The 15193-nt window shown below is 42.9% G+C and overlaps 1 protein-coding gene across 4 annotated transcripts in view; it reads left to right on the top strand.

Annotated features, from left to right (window-relative positions):
• The window catches only part of PKNOX2 (PBX/knotted 1 homeobox 2), a 362331-nt gene that overhangs the window by 150714 nt on the left and 196424 nt on the right, over positions 1–15193 (top strand). For 3 of the 4 annotated variants that reach the window (XM_063139403.1, XM_063139401.1, XM_063139405.1), the window contains one exon: positions 5763–5994. The gene's annotated coding sequence lies outside the window, so the exon portion shown is untranslated. The remainder of the gene's footprint in view (positions 1–5762; positions 5995–15193) is intronic. The other variant, XM_063139402.1, reaches the window with a different exon arrangement.

Below are 15193 nucleotides of genomic sequence, written 5' to 3'. Positions count from 1 at the left end.
GAGCAAGCAGGCACACAGCTCAGCCGGTTGCATTCTTCCCATTATGGTGAGACATACTGCATTTCTATTTAAGTTACAGTAATTCTTTCTACTTGTCACACACACACACACACACACACACACACACACACACACGACTGTTCAGTGATACAATTGACTGATCATCAAAGATTTGGTCATGCTGTTGCAGGTCTATGCCTACAGTTGTGATGGGTGTAAATTCTAAAGAATTGAAAACAAGCTACTCAATGAGACACCTAAATTATGATGTGTGTGTGTTCTTGCCATTATGTTTTTCTCAAGTCCACCTTACCAAGATTCTTCAGGGGCTGAACTGACTTCCTCACCATTTCAGCACAAATTTTGTAGAATAATTACAAGTGTCCACTAGCTATAGTCTGTCATCTTATCCCTTCATGTAAATAATATCCAAATTATGTTGATTACATGCAGCTCAAGTATGCAAATGAGCTGCATTTCCTACAGCTGATGATGTAGTTTCTGATGAGTCTCTCAGGGCTTTATTCATTCCTGCCTAGAAAAAACAGATTTAAATAAAATATGAAATAAAATTGAACAGCAACATTTATTTATTTTTATTGATTTCATTTATTACATTTCTATACCACCCGATAGCCAAAGCTCTCTGGGTGGTTCACAAAATTCATCGGCAATAGAGGAGGACTCCAGGATGAAATTATCCAGAACGAAATCTAAAACCACTGCTGACCAGGGTCAACTCTGCCAAAGGAAGACCACCAGAATGTATTTGGTGGTCTGGTGGAACATGCATTTTGGTGTCGCAAACCCTTAAGAGTGAAAATTTGGAAGAGGAGGAAAATATAGGTCATATTTTAGTCATGGTGATTATCTTCCGCAAAAGAATGAAATGGCTGTGATAGATTAGGCTCCTGTTGCGATGCTGTGACAAAAACTGACAATAGCAATCCGCCGTCATGTAAAGAGGTTAATATCAAGAAGCATAAGAAAAGTTGTATACATCTAGATCATCGCTCCCACTTTGCTGCATAAGGAAGTCAGGGTACTAATTCCCCCTTCCCAAAAAATAAGTAGGTTAAATAATTACTAATGCTGGAAACAGCCACCAAACATGTAGCTGCATAAAAAACATGCTCTCTGTGTGTGATCACTGTAACCACAGAGAGAGAGAGAGAGAGAGAGAAATTTGTGGTTTTCTGCCACATCTGGTTGCACAATGATAAGCAGGGTGTTACTGTTTTGTATGCCAAGCTTCTCCTTCTTCCACTGATATTTGAAGGGTTGTGGCAATAGGGTAATCCCTGGCTTACCCTTGTGGCCAGAGGCAACAGTATGCCCGCAGTTAGTCAAAACATGGTAAGTTGGTGTGGTTCTGGTGTGGTTAACCTTGATCTGCCTGGAAGCAGAGATGCTTTTACTTTCCCTCCAGTTGGTCTAGCTGGCTTCCTTCAACAGAGTCTGAATTTGAATAGTGGTTTCTTCTTTTTGCAAGGAATTTCTTTTATAGAGAGAGAATTCAAAGTGACGACCTCTCACCTGCAATTTGAAGAGGTGCAGTCTGTTCTGACATCTCATTCCGCTGCATGTGTAGAGAGACCCAGCTTCTTTCTTCACTGGGGGAAGCTAGAAGGGAAGAAACAGGGGAGAGGGAGGAATGCACATCACATTTGTTTCACATATGGCCATGCTTTCTGCCTGCTTCCAGAGTGTGCTTATGCAGCTGCTGTGTTCAGAGGAGGGTAACCAGGATGATCAGGGGTCTGGAAACAAAGCCCTCTGAAGAGAGACTGAAACAACTGGGCATGTTTAGCCTGGAGAAGAGAAGATTGAAGGGGAGACATGATAGCACTCTTCAAATACTTAAAAGATTGTCACACAGAGGAGGGCCAGGATCTCTTCTCGATCATCCCAGAGTACAGGACACGGAATAACGAACTGAAGTTACAGGGAGTCAAATTTCGGCTGGACATCAGGAAAAACTTCCTGACTGTTAGAGCAGTACGACAATGGAACCAGTTACCTGGGGAGGTTGTGGTCTCTCCCACACTAGAGGCATTCAAAAAGCAGCTGGACAACCATCTGTCAGGGATGCTTTAGGGTGGATTCCTGCATTGAGCAGGGGGTTGGGACTCGATTGCCTTATAGGCCCCTTCCAACTCTACTATTTTATGATTCTATGCACTTGATTTCCAGTTGGGAAAATACTACACAGTGCTATGGCATCTGCCAGTCTCAGGCTCGGAGTAGCACAGACAGTACATATTCCAATTGCTTGGGTAGAAAATGTCTACTCCCCACCCCCCAGATAAGCAGGTAAGTGGCACATCACACTGTGGTTGGTTGTCTTCCCAAAATATCCCTTCATTGTCGATCTCCGGTTCTTCTGCTGAGTGCAGAGATAACAGTCCAGGTTACTTGTTATGTATCCACAGACATAATCATTTCGATCTGACTGAAGTGTGGTGAATAATCTTTGTGAATGCTCTGGAGTCATATTATAGGTTGCTTCTCCCTCTTCTCCACACCACCACCAAGATCTCCTCAAGTAGCATCATGCAATATCTTTGCTTTCCTTTTCGTTCAGAGCAAAGTTCCGAGAACGCAATGAACATTTTTCTCCCCTGGCATTTGCCTTCAGTGTTTCTCAACTTTTGACTATTTTTGGACACAAATTAGCATGGCTTATTTTGCATAAAATAGCTGAGTGCTGATCACAGCTGATTTAAAAGCTAGAAGATCATCGGGATGGTGATTAAGTGGGAGAAAGAGCGGGGGACCAGGCCGAGAGTAACATAGGAGAGAGGTGAGAAGAAGACACGACCGTTAAAGAGTGTACAAAGGGGGGAATTCAAGAGGCAAGACGAGCAGGCAGAAGAGAAAATTCACAGTCAGCACAAAATTAAAAATGGGGGGGGGGAGTTGTAGAGATTTGCTGGTGGAGCCAGAGGAATTTGTAGATGTTCTGCTGTGAAGCACTATTTTTAGAGAGGGGGTGGTGTGCTTGTAATGAGAGCAGAAGAAAATTCCTAAGTCTCTCTAGGCCTCTTCTCTTTAACTTTGTTTCCCTGTCAGTTATTAAGAAAAATGTAAGACCAGAGCATTAGCAAATGGACCCCAAACAGCCTTGCTACCGCTTAAGAAGAATTGGTTCCAAACCTACATACAGAGGGGGAAACCCAAATGCCTGGAAACTATATTGGATTGTGGTAGCCTTCGGCTATGAGCAATAAAGTTGGTATGGGTATACCGGAAAACCCTGTGTATTTATACATTCTCTGAAATTGTCCCCAGAGATGTGCGGTAGTTGGAACAAAAGTTATCGCCTTACTTCAGTAATTACAGCTTGAGTTTTTTATGGGCTGTCTCATACTGGAGGTCAGTCTGGATAGTAATAAGCATGATCCTCTCTGTTAAACACACACACCTGTAAATTTGGGGGGTGATCAACGTTTTCCACGTTGGATCATTGGTTTCCCCTCCAAAATGGCTTTAAAAGACATTGAAGAGAGCAGGTTTTGCCCACATTGCCATGTTGTCAGCATTAAATGTGTCATCAAATGCAGCAAAATTAAGTATCCCCCCCCCCATGCAGTATTTTTCTCCTGACTGAATTGAACAATGCCGTTGCCATAGAAACAGCCTTTCTGGAAAAGGTCACTTGCAAGAAACTGTGTTTTAGGTGCAACTCAAGGAGATTATGGGGATTAGCTAATTTATATATATATTTCTTTAAAGGAAATATTATGAGCGAATAATATCCAACTGAGCTGGGAGGTTCTCTCAGTAAATTAAAAACTCTGTGATAAAAGCTTTATGTTTTCTTTCTTTTAAAAAAAACACGATATGCAGTAGGATGATATCTGAAATAGTGACTCCATGTGTATATGTGTGTGTGTGTTTTAACTTGGTTTTAATTAAACCTCAGTCAGGGCTGAGAAATGTGGTGAGAGGAGATAATTGCCATATTCCCAATGCAGTTTTTAAACTCTGGCTTTGATATGTACTTCCTGACAGACTTGAACCTTCCCCCCAACCCAACGCAATGGCTCCAGGGCACGCTTGGGGTGTTCTTTGCATAACCTAGGGGGTGCCGGGCAGGGAAGACCAAGTGAAAGGGGGCACCATGTGAGAGACTGTGGAAGAGAAGATTTGGGGAGATGTAATCGAGGGAGAGAGAACCATAAAGGTTAATTGTTGTGACGCAGGAGTGGTTTTACTAGGACATTCATAATGGGAAAGGTGTTGGCATTTGAGGCTGACTTCGGAATCTGTAAATGCAAAGGATGCATTCTTAAATTAAAATGTTTAGAAGTGAGAACAGTGCTTACTGGGGTGGGGGGGTGGGGGTCACACACATGCAAAAGCGTAAGGCTGAGGCCAAAATCTTTTACTCACTTACCTGGGAGTAAATCGCATCGAACTCGATGAAGCTTACGTCTGAGTAGTCATCAACAAGATTGCACTGTACGTTGGGTTGGCACAACTTCCTTTTCCGCAAACACATTTTTATGGAAGCCTCCCGGTGGTGATACGTTTATCTATCTGTCTATGTAATATTCTGCTTTTCTTCCAATAAGTTCAATTTGGCTTTCATAGGGATCCCAGGAGATCTGTCCTTCCAGGAAGGGCTTTAGCAACAGAGGGGCTTCTGAGAACCTGGCCCCTCAGAGTTACTCCCAGATCCGGCCCAAAATGTTTAGCTACGGGAGGCAAAGGACAAGGTGGCACCTGCCTCCATTGCATTTACAAAAGAAGAACATGCAGTTGAATCTTACATCAATACTGGCAATTGGACTACATCCTCCACTGCACCTGAGAGCAGAAGGCTACCTTGGGGAACAAAGGATAGGTTGCAGGCATGCAGAGAACTGCCCAATCAGCATCTGCTGTCTCACTCAGCCTGTGGTAGGGATGGGCCTTTTCCAGATCATTTCACTGCATTTTCAGCTTTCATCTCTTTCTTCTTTTAAAAAAAACCCAAAACACCTCTAGCCCATTTACTTGCAGACATGCAAGGCAATGCAGGCAGGCAGTATTGTATCCAATTGCTCACTAATGGCCCAACTACATATTACACTGAATGCATAGTATGTAGCTATGGCCATTTCTACACCTGCCTTTTTTCCAGGGATCGTCCCGGGATCATCCCTGTGCATGCAAACGACACACAGGGGATCCCAGGAGCAGGCAGGGACAATCCTTCCATTTTCCTGGGATAATCCTAAGGTGTAGAAAGGGCCTATGTCTCCCTTTTTTGCATGCTGGGTGGGTGGGGGATCCTTACTGGGAAGGCAATACATGTTGACGGGACCCTTCCCAGCACAATCAGAACACAAGTCGCTGCTCACCCCAGTTGGCTAGAACGGTTAGGGAAAAAGTTCCCATTGGTGCTAAGTAGCAAATCTACTGCCTTACAGTGTATTGGCTAATGAGGAAAAGGCACAAAGATGAATGAATCCCCGAAGAAAATCAGTCTTTATAAGAGTGGGGGATACAGAGTAACACTGTGTTGCAGGTCCCACTTACAATATACAATATGTAAAAAATAATAATTACATATGCATTATATATTATGAAGTAGTGTTACTTGAATTAAAGTCATCCAATAGTTATAGAATAATTTAATATAACGACTTCAGATCATCAAATCTCTTTGCCGTATGAATGTATTTGATTTCCACCCTCTTCCATTATATTTTATAGGACATATCTTTTTATGTTTACACTTTTAAACCCTGAATTGCTGTATTTATGTTTTCCAGATCTGTTCTCCCATTGATGAAGATTGGCTTGGATTCTAAACCTGTCTACTGAACTGTCTCCAGTCCACATCAACACTGTCAGCCGTTCGAACTTGATGGACTACTCTCCATATTTTCATCCGAACCATCGTCAAACACATTGAACAGCATCTGGGCCACCCCAGAGTATTGAGTGAGTGCACCTACTACCTCTTGGCAGCTGAAGAACAAGCCATTACAAAGTACTCTCTAGGTATGAATTTTCAGATTGAGAACCCATCTAATAATACTTCTGTTTAGACTAACTTTCCCTAACTTTGCCTATCACAGTCAAGTTACAGAAATCAATTACACTTAGTGCAGCAATCCCAGTTTGGGCTGATGGCTCTGATTTCGGTGGAGCTGTAAATCCATTCTGGGTTTTAGTCAAAACCAAACAGAACAATAAAGGAGCTATCCAAGTTGCCAAAACCTATCCCCACTGGCCAGTCCTACTGTTCAGTTTCCCAGATGGAGCTATGAGCCATCTGGATCATATGAATATTGTATGTAATCTGTTTTTATGCTTTTTATGGTTTTAAATTTTGTATATCAGTTTTTAATATTCAGCATTTTAATCTTTGTAAACTGCTCAGAGAGCTTCGACTATGGGGCGGTATATTATTATTATTATTATTATTATTATTATTAACAATAATAATAATAAGGAAACTATGGTAGATACCTGCTGCATATGTTATGAAATTTCTGTAAGATGTCAGAGCACAGCCTTTCCTAACTTGGTGTCCTCGAGATGCTGTGCTGCCTGGGGGATTCTGGGAATTGTAGTCCAACACATCTGGAGGACACAAGGTTGGGAGAATCTGTCATACTTTAGAAGGCTATTATAATAGCAATACCTCTTCCTACTCATTAGGTTGTCTCCAGTGTTAGAGTAGACCCATTGAAATGAATGAGACTTAAGCTAAGCTAACATTGGCTATCGCCCAATGGCAGTGCACTTGCTTTGCATGTAGAAAGCCCCAGGTTCAATCCCCAGTTAAAAGAATATGAAAGCAGAGGACCTCTTTGCCTGAGACTGTGGAGAGAAGCTCTTGGTCAATGGAGATGGACAATAAGCTGACCTGGGGCGGATCCGCACATCGGCCCCAGAGCGCATTTATGTGACCCCAGGGCACCCCGAAAACAATAGCCTGTAAAAAGAAACGAGGAAGAGCCGCCGCCGCCGCCCAGCTTCCTGCTCCCTGGCCGGCTCTGAGAGCTCTTTTTGAAGAAGGCGGGGTAGAGAGCTGCTTCTTCCGCTCTCCACCCAGCTCGCCGTCCCGGCCGGGGAGCAGGAAGCTGGGTGGCGGCGGCGGCGGCATCGTCGTCGTCTCTTCCTCGTTTCTTTTTACAGGCAAGTACAGACTATCGTTTTCAGGGTGCCCTGGGGTCGCATAAATGCGCTCTGGGGCCGACGTGCGGATCCGCCCCTGGTATAAAGCAGCTTCCTATGTACATATGTACCAACAGTGTGCTATTGCTGCTTGTGTTGTTCTCTAGGTGACATACATTGTTCTGATGCAGGTGGACATTTGTTCTCTTTTAGAGAGGACACTCTCTTGTTTTAAGGCATCCTCTGCTTAAAGGGTGTGCTGTGCAAATTCAGTTTAAAGATTTTACAAAAGTGCAAGGTATATAAGAAAGGAGAGCAGGAACTTTGGAGTTGCCCATCAAGAGTCAGCTCTTGGACAGAAGACTGAGCGGACACACAGCTCAGCTGGTCTCTGCCTTCCCCACTATGGTGAGATTGATTGCATTTTAAAAAATTTAAATGGTAGTAACATTTTCTAACTTTTCATCAATACGTATGAATTAGCACATACAGATGTTATGCAAACATCTTCTTTATGGGAAATGTGTTTCCTTTTGGAGGATGAGGTATAACGGGCCACCCTATTCTGATATTATTGCTGCTAAAAAAAAGCCACCAAAATTATTATGCCAAAAAAAAGGAAGCAAGCAAAGACCGTTCCGTGACAAATTCCAGAGTAGCAGTTTTATTAGTGCTATAGAACCTGTCTGGTGGTTTAACCAGATGAAGTGGTGAAAAGTGTTGTGAGATAGGGCACTGTAAAAACCAAGAGGGTTTCTTTTGATCATTGTTGAGGGGTGGCCAATGGCTGCTTGAGGAAGCAATTACTGTACCATCTGCTTCATACTCTGCTCGTTGGGACTGGCTTAATGTTTGGTATCTATTCCTCCTATGAAAAGATGGTTGCTCCGCAAATAATCCCTCAAGCTTCCTTTTGTAGCTTGACACTGTTATTTGAGTCAGCGTGAGTAAACTGCTTTGTGATACGTCTGGTTTGCTACTGTTTGGCCATCTCACTGCTGGTGTTTATATGAATCCTATCACACATTCATTGAACATGTGAAGGCGTAGCAGAAACTCACCCACTGGCTCCACAACCCAGTGGTTCCATGTTCAGCATTAGTGAAAAAGGGGGGCTATGTATATACAGCTCTTCCAACCAATCAGGAGCCCTGGTCCATTGGGATAGCCAGTCAGGGTTCCTGATAAGGTGAAAGAACCATACGTCCATATTATGGTATATTTGCATTGTGTTCCTTTCTCGCTAGTGCACAGCATGCAATTGGCTAGCAGATGCATCAGCATAGAAGAGGCATGGCCAGTACACACATTTGTACTTTATTCTTTGAACCCATGAGGGGCTTCATGTTAATAACCCAAATAATCTGGATAAATTCATAGTGTGGTTTTATGAGTTTCCCAGCACTTTTTCTTTCTGTTTCAAGCTCCCCTGCACCAGCCGACTTCCCCACCAACACCAACACCTCACTTCGCTCTTGCCCAAACTCTGCTTTCTTTCTGCAGCTTTCTGGTTAGTCTGTGATGTTTAAATACACTGAACTTCTGTGTTAACTTTAAATACTGCCTAGAGATTTTTTTTAATTTTATTTTAGCTAATGTGCTCAGGAGTTAAAAGTAATAGTATCATCAACCAATTTTATTGAACTAATAACTCTGAAAGACCCTGCTCTTTCCAATGCAGCTGAGCTAACAGCTTAACCATTTTTATCACCCCAATTAAGAATACTCCTAATTAAGAATCAGGACATATATACATTAAAGGACTGGTGTGAAGTTCTGTTTCCATTTTTCAAATGAGGTGAATCCCTGTTCGATGTTATGGTGGTTCAATCTCTTCTTGAACAATTGTGGATACGTTTATGGACGTAATAGTATGTGTTTGTCTAATTGTCTTTGTAAACCACCTTGAACACAGCAGTGAAAAGGCAGTAGACAGATCCTTATATATAATAACTAAATAAATACATTCAGCTTCTTTCAGAAAAGTACTTCTCACACTTGAACTAACGGAAACCGAAGCTGGTGGCAGAATATTATTTTAAAATATCAGTGCCCTTCAAGACTCCAGTGCACAGCAGGATGGGTGATTTATGGATGCAACTCAGTTCTTGCTACAGATAGCTGGGGAAAATGTTTTGTGAATCATGTACACATGCAACTCATATATAAAAATTGTAATTAGTAAAATGTAGTTACATCAATACAAGGAGCTACATGCTGAAGGATCTTGTGCAAATGAAACTGGGAAACAGTTTTGAACTCTTTGTACCATGGGTGGGCAGAAGATAGATTTCAAGATGTCTTGGACTTCAACTCTCATAAGCCCCTGATTGCATGGCCAATGGCCAGGCATGCTGGGAGTTGAAGTCCAAAAGATCTAGAAACCTGCCTTTACCCACCCCTGCTTTATATGACCAAATGACCCTTACAGAACTGCCATTTTAGGTGGTAGTGAGTCAGGGGATCTACCCAAAAGCTAATAGGCACACATGCACATAAAGGCATGCACATGCACTCTCATGCACTCACATGCACATACACACATACAGGCAAACTGTCTCATGCACATATATGCACACGCACACACACACACGCACACCTGCACACGCTTTTCAGAGCTCAGGAGTAAGGAAGCAGAAACACCCCTGCACATGCTTTTCAGAGCTCAGGAGTAAGGAAGCAGAAACACCCCTGCACACGCTTTTCAGAGCTCAGGAGTAAGGAAGCAGAAACACCCCTGCACACGCTTTTCAGAGCTCAGGAGTAAGGAAGCAGAAACACCCCTGCACACACTTTTCAGAGCTCAGGAGTAAGGAAGCAGAAACACCCCTGCACACACTTTTCAGAGCTCAGGAGTAAGGAAGCAGAAACCTCCCCTCCTTGCCCACTGTGATAATTTCATGCCTTCCCCACTCCTGGAGGGCAAGGGAGATGTGTGATTTACATGGAGAAAACTGCTGCACCAGGGTGACTCTCCCTAAGTGCTTTCTTCCCCCATTTAAATTACGCTGGTAGCATGGTAGCATCGGTGTAGGAGGAATTCAGGCCATGGCAGGGGATCATGGTGACCGATGGACCACAGGTTGCCCATACACTGTGTAGAAAGTGGGAGCAGCTGGGACCAAGGAGAGCTGCAGTGAGAGGAATCTTGATTTTCGTACAGAAGTGCAAGCCCTGGCGTTCTTCTGTTTATACTACTTTGACTCTTCAAGCCACTTTAGTGATGGCTCAGGCTGCATTCCCGTCCTTGTAATCTGCACTGTCAAGTAAACAGGACATGGAGAGAAGCTTCCAGTTAACATTTGAATGTGCATGTGCCTCTTCTGGCCTTAACCCCCTGTTAACCATAAAAAATGCCATTTGACTGAGAACTGTGATGATCTCACACGAAGGAGGAGGAGGAGGAGGAGGTACTTAGAGGCCCACACTGGTGGATGCTCCAGAGAATCCGGTTCCAGACTTCCCTATCAGTTCCTGCATTCATTTAAAGCTTGTTTGAGAATTAGTTTTACCTAAAGGAGCAGGAATGCAACTTTGCCTCAAAGGGCGAGACTGTCTTAAACTGCGTCCAGCAACAGAGTTTTTCCCATTCCTCAACTCTCCTCCCATCTATTTGAGGCACAGGGCAGCAACAAGGTGAAACATGGGCTGTCGCATAGCTGAGACTGGGGCCAGGGACTTCCCATTTGCCATGTCCTGCTTCATAAAGGGAGGGAGAGGACAGCAATTATGGCAGGCAAACCAATGGAGGATTTCCTTTTGGGCTTTCAGTCTTCCTGAGCCCCCTAACTGTGGGGCCAGTTTGTACAATGCACCCCCACTTGGGATGTGCTTGCAAGGGGAACCTAAGTGTGTGAATCAAACTCTCCAAAGAAACTGCTACTGCTTCCCAGTGGCCAATTCCACGATCACCAGCACCACGGGAACTGCCAGTAGGTAATTGTGGAGAGCTGAATTCACAAGCTAGCATTCATGCAAATGCACCCACAGAACTGGTCAAATTGCCTTGTGGTTGAGGTTCTCACATTGTTAGCACAGTGGTAGAGCACCAGCCTTGTGTGCAGAAGGCCCTCCAGTCTCCAGTTAGGTAGCATAGCATGGCTAGAGAAACATCTCTGTCAGGGGCTAGATCTACAACAGGTGCTTCACATCAATTGTAGATCTACCAGTGGTCCAGATAGGTCAGTGATTGGATCTGGGATACGGCCATGTTCTCTGTGTGAACTACCAATAGAAAGAGAGGTAGACTCTAGTGTTGAAGAGTGGGAAAGTTTTTAATCTCTTTACATGAATGTCTGTACTATTTAAAAATATTTTTGTGAAAAACTGTTTGAAAAAGGAGCTCAGCGTTTCAGATCTAGCGATCCTTCCTGATTAGACAGAAAAACATGAAAAAACAAAGAATTAAAATGGAGCCGTTAAAAGCTTCACGTTCTTGTTGCCTGTTGTCTTTGCAGCAAACGTTTTTGCGTGAACTAGTCATGTCTCCCTTCCTATTCTGCTCTTCTGCACCTTCTCACTTGGTCCATCCCGAACAGGCTTCTTCTGTTGTTTCTTCTTCTCTCTCAAAATACTAGAACCTGGAGTCGACCTATGAACCTCATAGGTGGGAGATTCCAGACAAATAAAGGAAGGACTTCTCCACGCAGCGCATAGTTAAACTAGGGAATTCCCTACCACAACACATAGTGATGGCCACAAATTTGGATGGCTTTAGAAGAGGGTTAGACAAATTCATGGAGGAGAAGGCTATCAATGGCTACTAGCCCTGATGGCTATGTGCTACCTCCAGTACCCAACACAGTAAAGCTATATACAGTTGCTGGTGAACATGGGTGGGAAGGTGCTGTTGTGCTCAAGTCTTTCTTGTGGGTGCCTGATAGGAGGAGAGTGTGGTTTATAAATTGAATAAATAAATAAGTACAATTTTTTTTAAAAAAAATAAAAGATCTAATCAAAAGGTACCCTAATATACTGGGTAGCAGATTTAAATATTTTATAGTTATAAAATAAATAACTATAAATAAATTATAAATAAATACTAATAAATAAATTAGGGCTGTCACCAATGAGTTCTTGAGGATTTTGTTTGGTCTGCAGTTTTAAGAAACGAATCTGATTCACTCTTCCTGGACTAATTCCTGAAACACATTTTCCCCCTTTGGTTTTTGAACTGGATTTTGCAATAGTTTTCAGCTCAAAACCCACACCAAACTATGTAGAAAAATGCATATTTTCAGCTAAAATATGTACAAAAATGTGTCTTTGGTAAATCTCTGTGTTAGAAAATGTGAACATTTTGTGCATATATTCCACAGATCGATGCAGAAATAGAATAGGGTGGACTTACAAATGGATACATGCAAGTCCATAAATAAGCTTCTCTATGTCACTTTCTTGAAGAAATCTTAGGGAGCAATCCTAGGGCCCCTAGACAGTGTCTGGAGGTGGGGGATAGGATATTTCGAATTCCTGGATCTGAGGTCAAAGAGAGAACTCCATATCCATGAATTCGTGTTCCAACTCTCCTCCTCCTCGAATCCGGCATAGAAAGAGCTATAATAGTTGCCTCTCCAAGGTTGGGTTGTTGTGGTCAGCGGGAAGAGGAGGGGACTGGAAAGGCTGGGATACAAGCTATCCTGAGGCCTCTCCAGCTTCCTTCCCTCCACCTCCAAAACACCCAAATTCAGAGTTGGAGGAGCAAGGAGTTCAAGTTCGCTTCCACTACTACTCGAACTCTGCACTGGATAACTATAAGCCTCTGAGTTCAGAAGCTTACAGTCATCATGATAGGATTGTGCCTTAAGTGATTAATTGAATTTTAGTTGATTAATAGGTTAATTAATTGATTAAATTTGCATAAATATGCTTCTAAGAAAAAGCTGTAGTTCTGAAGAAAGTGTTCTTTAGCAAGTGTTCTTTAGAAGATGAATTTCTGCATTATCTTTTCACTCATTAATTGGTCCTTGCGATGTGAAATTTCTATAAGTGCCTAAATAGCTATAAAATATTTAAATCTGCTGCCCAGTATATTAGCGTACCTTTTGATTACATCTTTTTTTAAAAAAAAAAAAATAGTATTTATTTATTTATTTATTCAATTTATAAATCACACCCTCCTTCTATCAAGCAACCGGTAGGTAGGGTGTGCAATGTACACTTAAAAAAATATCACAAAGATGCATCATAAAACCAAAACAACACAGAAGCAAAACTCAGCCTATACAGAAAGAATTGGGAGCAGCATCAAAATAAATTGGAAGATCAATCTAAAACTTTACACACTACTGAAAGCTTGGCAGAACAGAACCGTCTTTACTGCCCATTTAAAGCCAAAGTAAAAAAAAGGTGTCAATCTCCTTCCACAAACTGGGTGCAGTACTGGAAAAGGCCCTCTCTTGAGAATCCATGCTAGCCTCTCTATGTGGTCGGACATACATCATGGCCTTCAATGATGGATGTAAATTATGGGCCGGTTCATCTGGAATAGCCAATTAAACATTTCAGCCCTTGGAGTAAAGGAAAGGGACAAATGCCAGGTATTAAATAGCAGTAACCTCTGGCCCTGAAAGTAGCCCACAGTGGCTACTTTTAGAACACAGCAACCATCTGTTTTTGCTGTGACAATGATTTCTTCTCTATCCTACCAAGTGCTTTATGCTCCCTTCTTTAGCTATCCTTCCCAGCAACCGCATGAGATGACCATGCTGAGAGCTGAGTTGGTTGTGTTCGTTTTTTCTGATAGACCAGCCTTCCCCATCCTGGTGTCTTCCAGATGGGTTGGGAATGATGCTTGTCTGGCTGGGAATGATGGGAGTTGCAGACCAAACACATCTGGAGGGCATCAAGTTGGAGAAGACTGTCATGGATGAAGGGCATGTCTAGGCCTCCCGATGTTCTGGGAGGGAGGGGGGAGGATCTCATGATATTCTGCTCGTGAGATCCTCCCCCTCAGTCCACATGCGGCGCATGACATCCCAGGAGGAAGAAGGACATCGTGCCTGCCATTTATTTATTTTTTTAATTGAAGATGAGCACACAAGCACTCCATCGAAAAGGTAATTTTAAAAAATAAATTAAAAGAACCCCCTCCCCCCTCCCATGCCCGGTTCACAGGTCCTCGCGTTTACTCATGAGGAGTCAGGACGAAGCCAGGATGGCCACCCACACGTCCCATGGTCCCGGGACGATCCCGAGACTGAAGGAAAAGTTGGGATTAAAGCCCTCCTGGTTATCCTGGGGAAAGGGAGGTGTGCTGAATTGCACCCTTTTCTGGTTCAAAGGAAAAGATAAACCACAATTGGAAATGGGAGCAAGGCAGTCTGAGCTTCAAGGTGGAACTTGGAGAATCTTGGCGAATTCAAAAACCTTGCTGATTTCCGCATCCCTATAATCCAAAAGCAAGCGCAATGGATGTTATCCTACCACCTTCAAACAACTGATACATCCATCATGGCCAATAGCTCTTGATAGATGTATCCTTTATGAATTCATCTGATCTCCATGTAAAGCCTCGTTTTTTGTTTTTGTTTTACTAATGGCCATCCTTTGGCTGAGAATTCCATACATTAATGAGGACATCAATGTGACATGTAAGTTTTCCCTATGTCTGCCTTGATTTAAATCCATCTAGAATTTGCAGAGAATTTACATAGTCCAATGACCTGTGGGCTCCTCCTCCTCCTCCTCCTCCCCTCTCTCCCACCCCCATACTTTTTCATGGGTTGCTTTCCAATCACCTATATCACCTGTCCCGATTTTATTCTGGTCTTATTTTCTCCCCAAATTGACTTTAAAGACAAACAAACCCTTTCTGGGTGGAGAGAGGTCATTGCAGTGGTTTGTTACACAATTTGCGTTGTCCTTTATTTTTACGTGGACTCTTTCTCTCTCTTTGTGTGTGTGATCCTCTGAACTTGGAAATAGTCATCCCCCCCCCAATTCATTTTCCTTGAGCGTGTGGCTTTGTCTTTTCACGACTCAGGGTATTAACATGAGAGAGGCAGCATTAATATTGATGTGGACCTCCCTTAGTAGAAGCTTCGTTTCTGGAGAGTGCCTGTAGCATATAAATGGT

The sequence above is a fragment of the Elgaria multicarinata genome, chromosome 12 (genome assembly GCF_023053635.1).
Source record: "Elgaria multicarinata webbii isolate HBS135686 ecotype San Diego chromosome 12, rElgMul1.1.pri, whole genome shotgun sequence".
In the NCBI taxonomy this organism is placed as follows: domain Eukaryota; kingdom Metazoa; phylum Chordata; class Lepidosauria; order Squamata; family Anguidae; genus Elgaria; species Elgaria multicarinata.
This window is presented reverse-complemented; position numbering and strand designations above follow the sequence as displayed.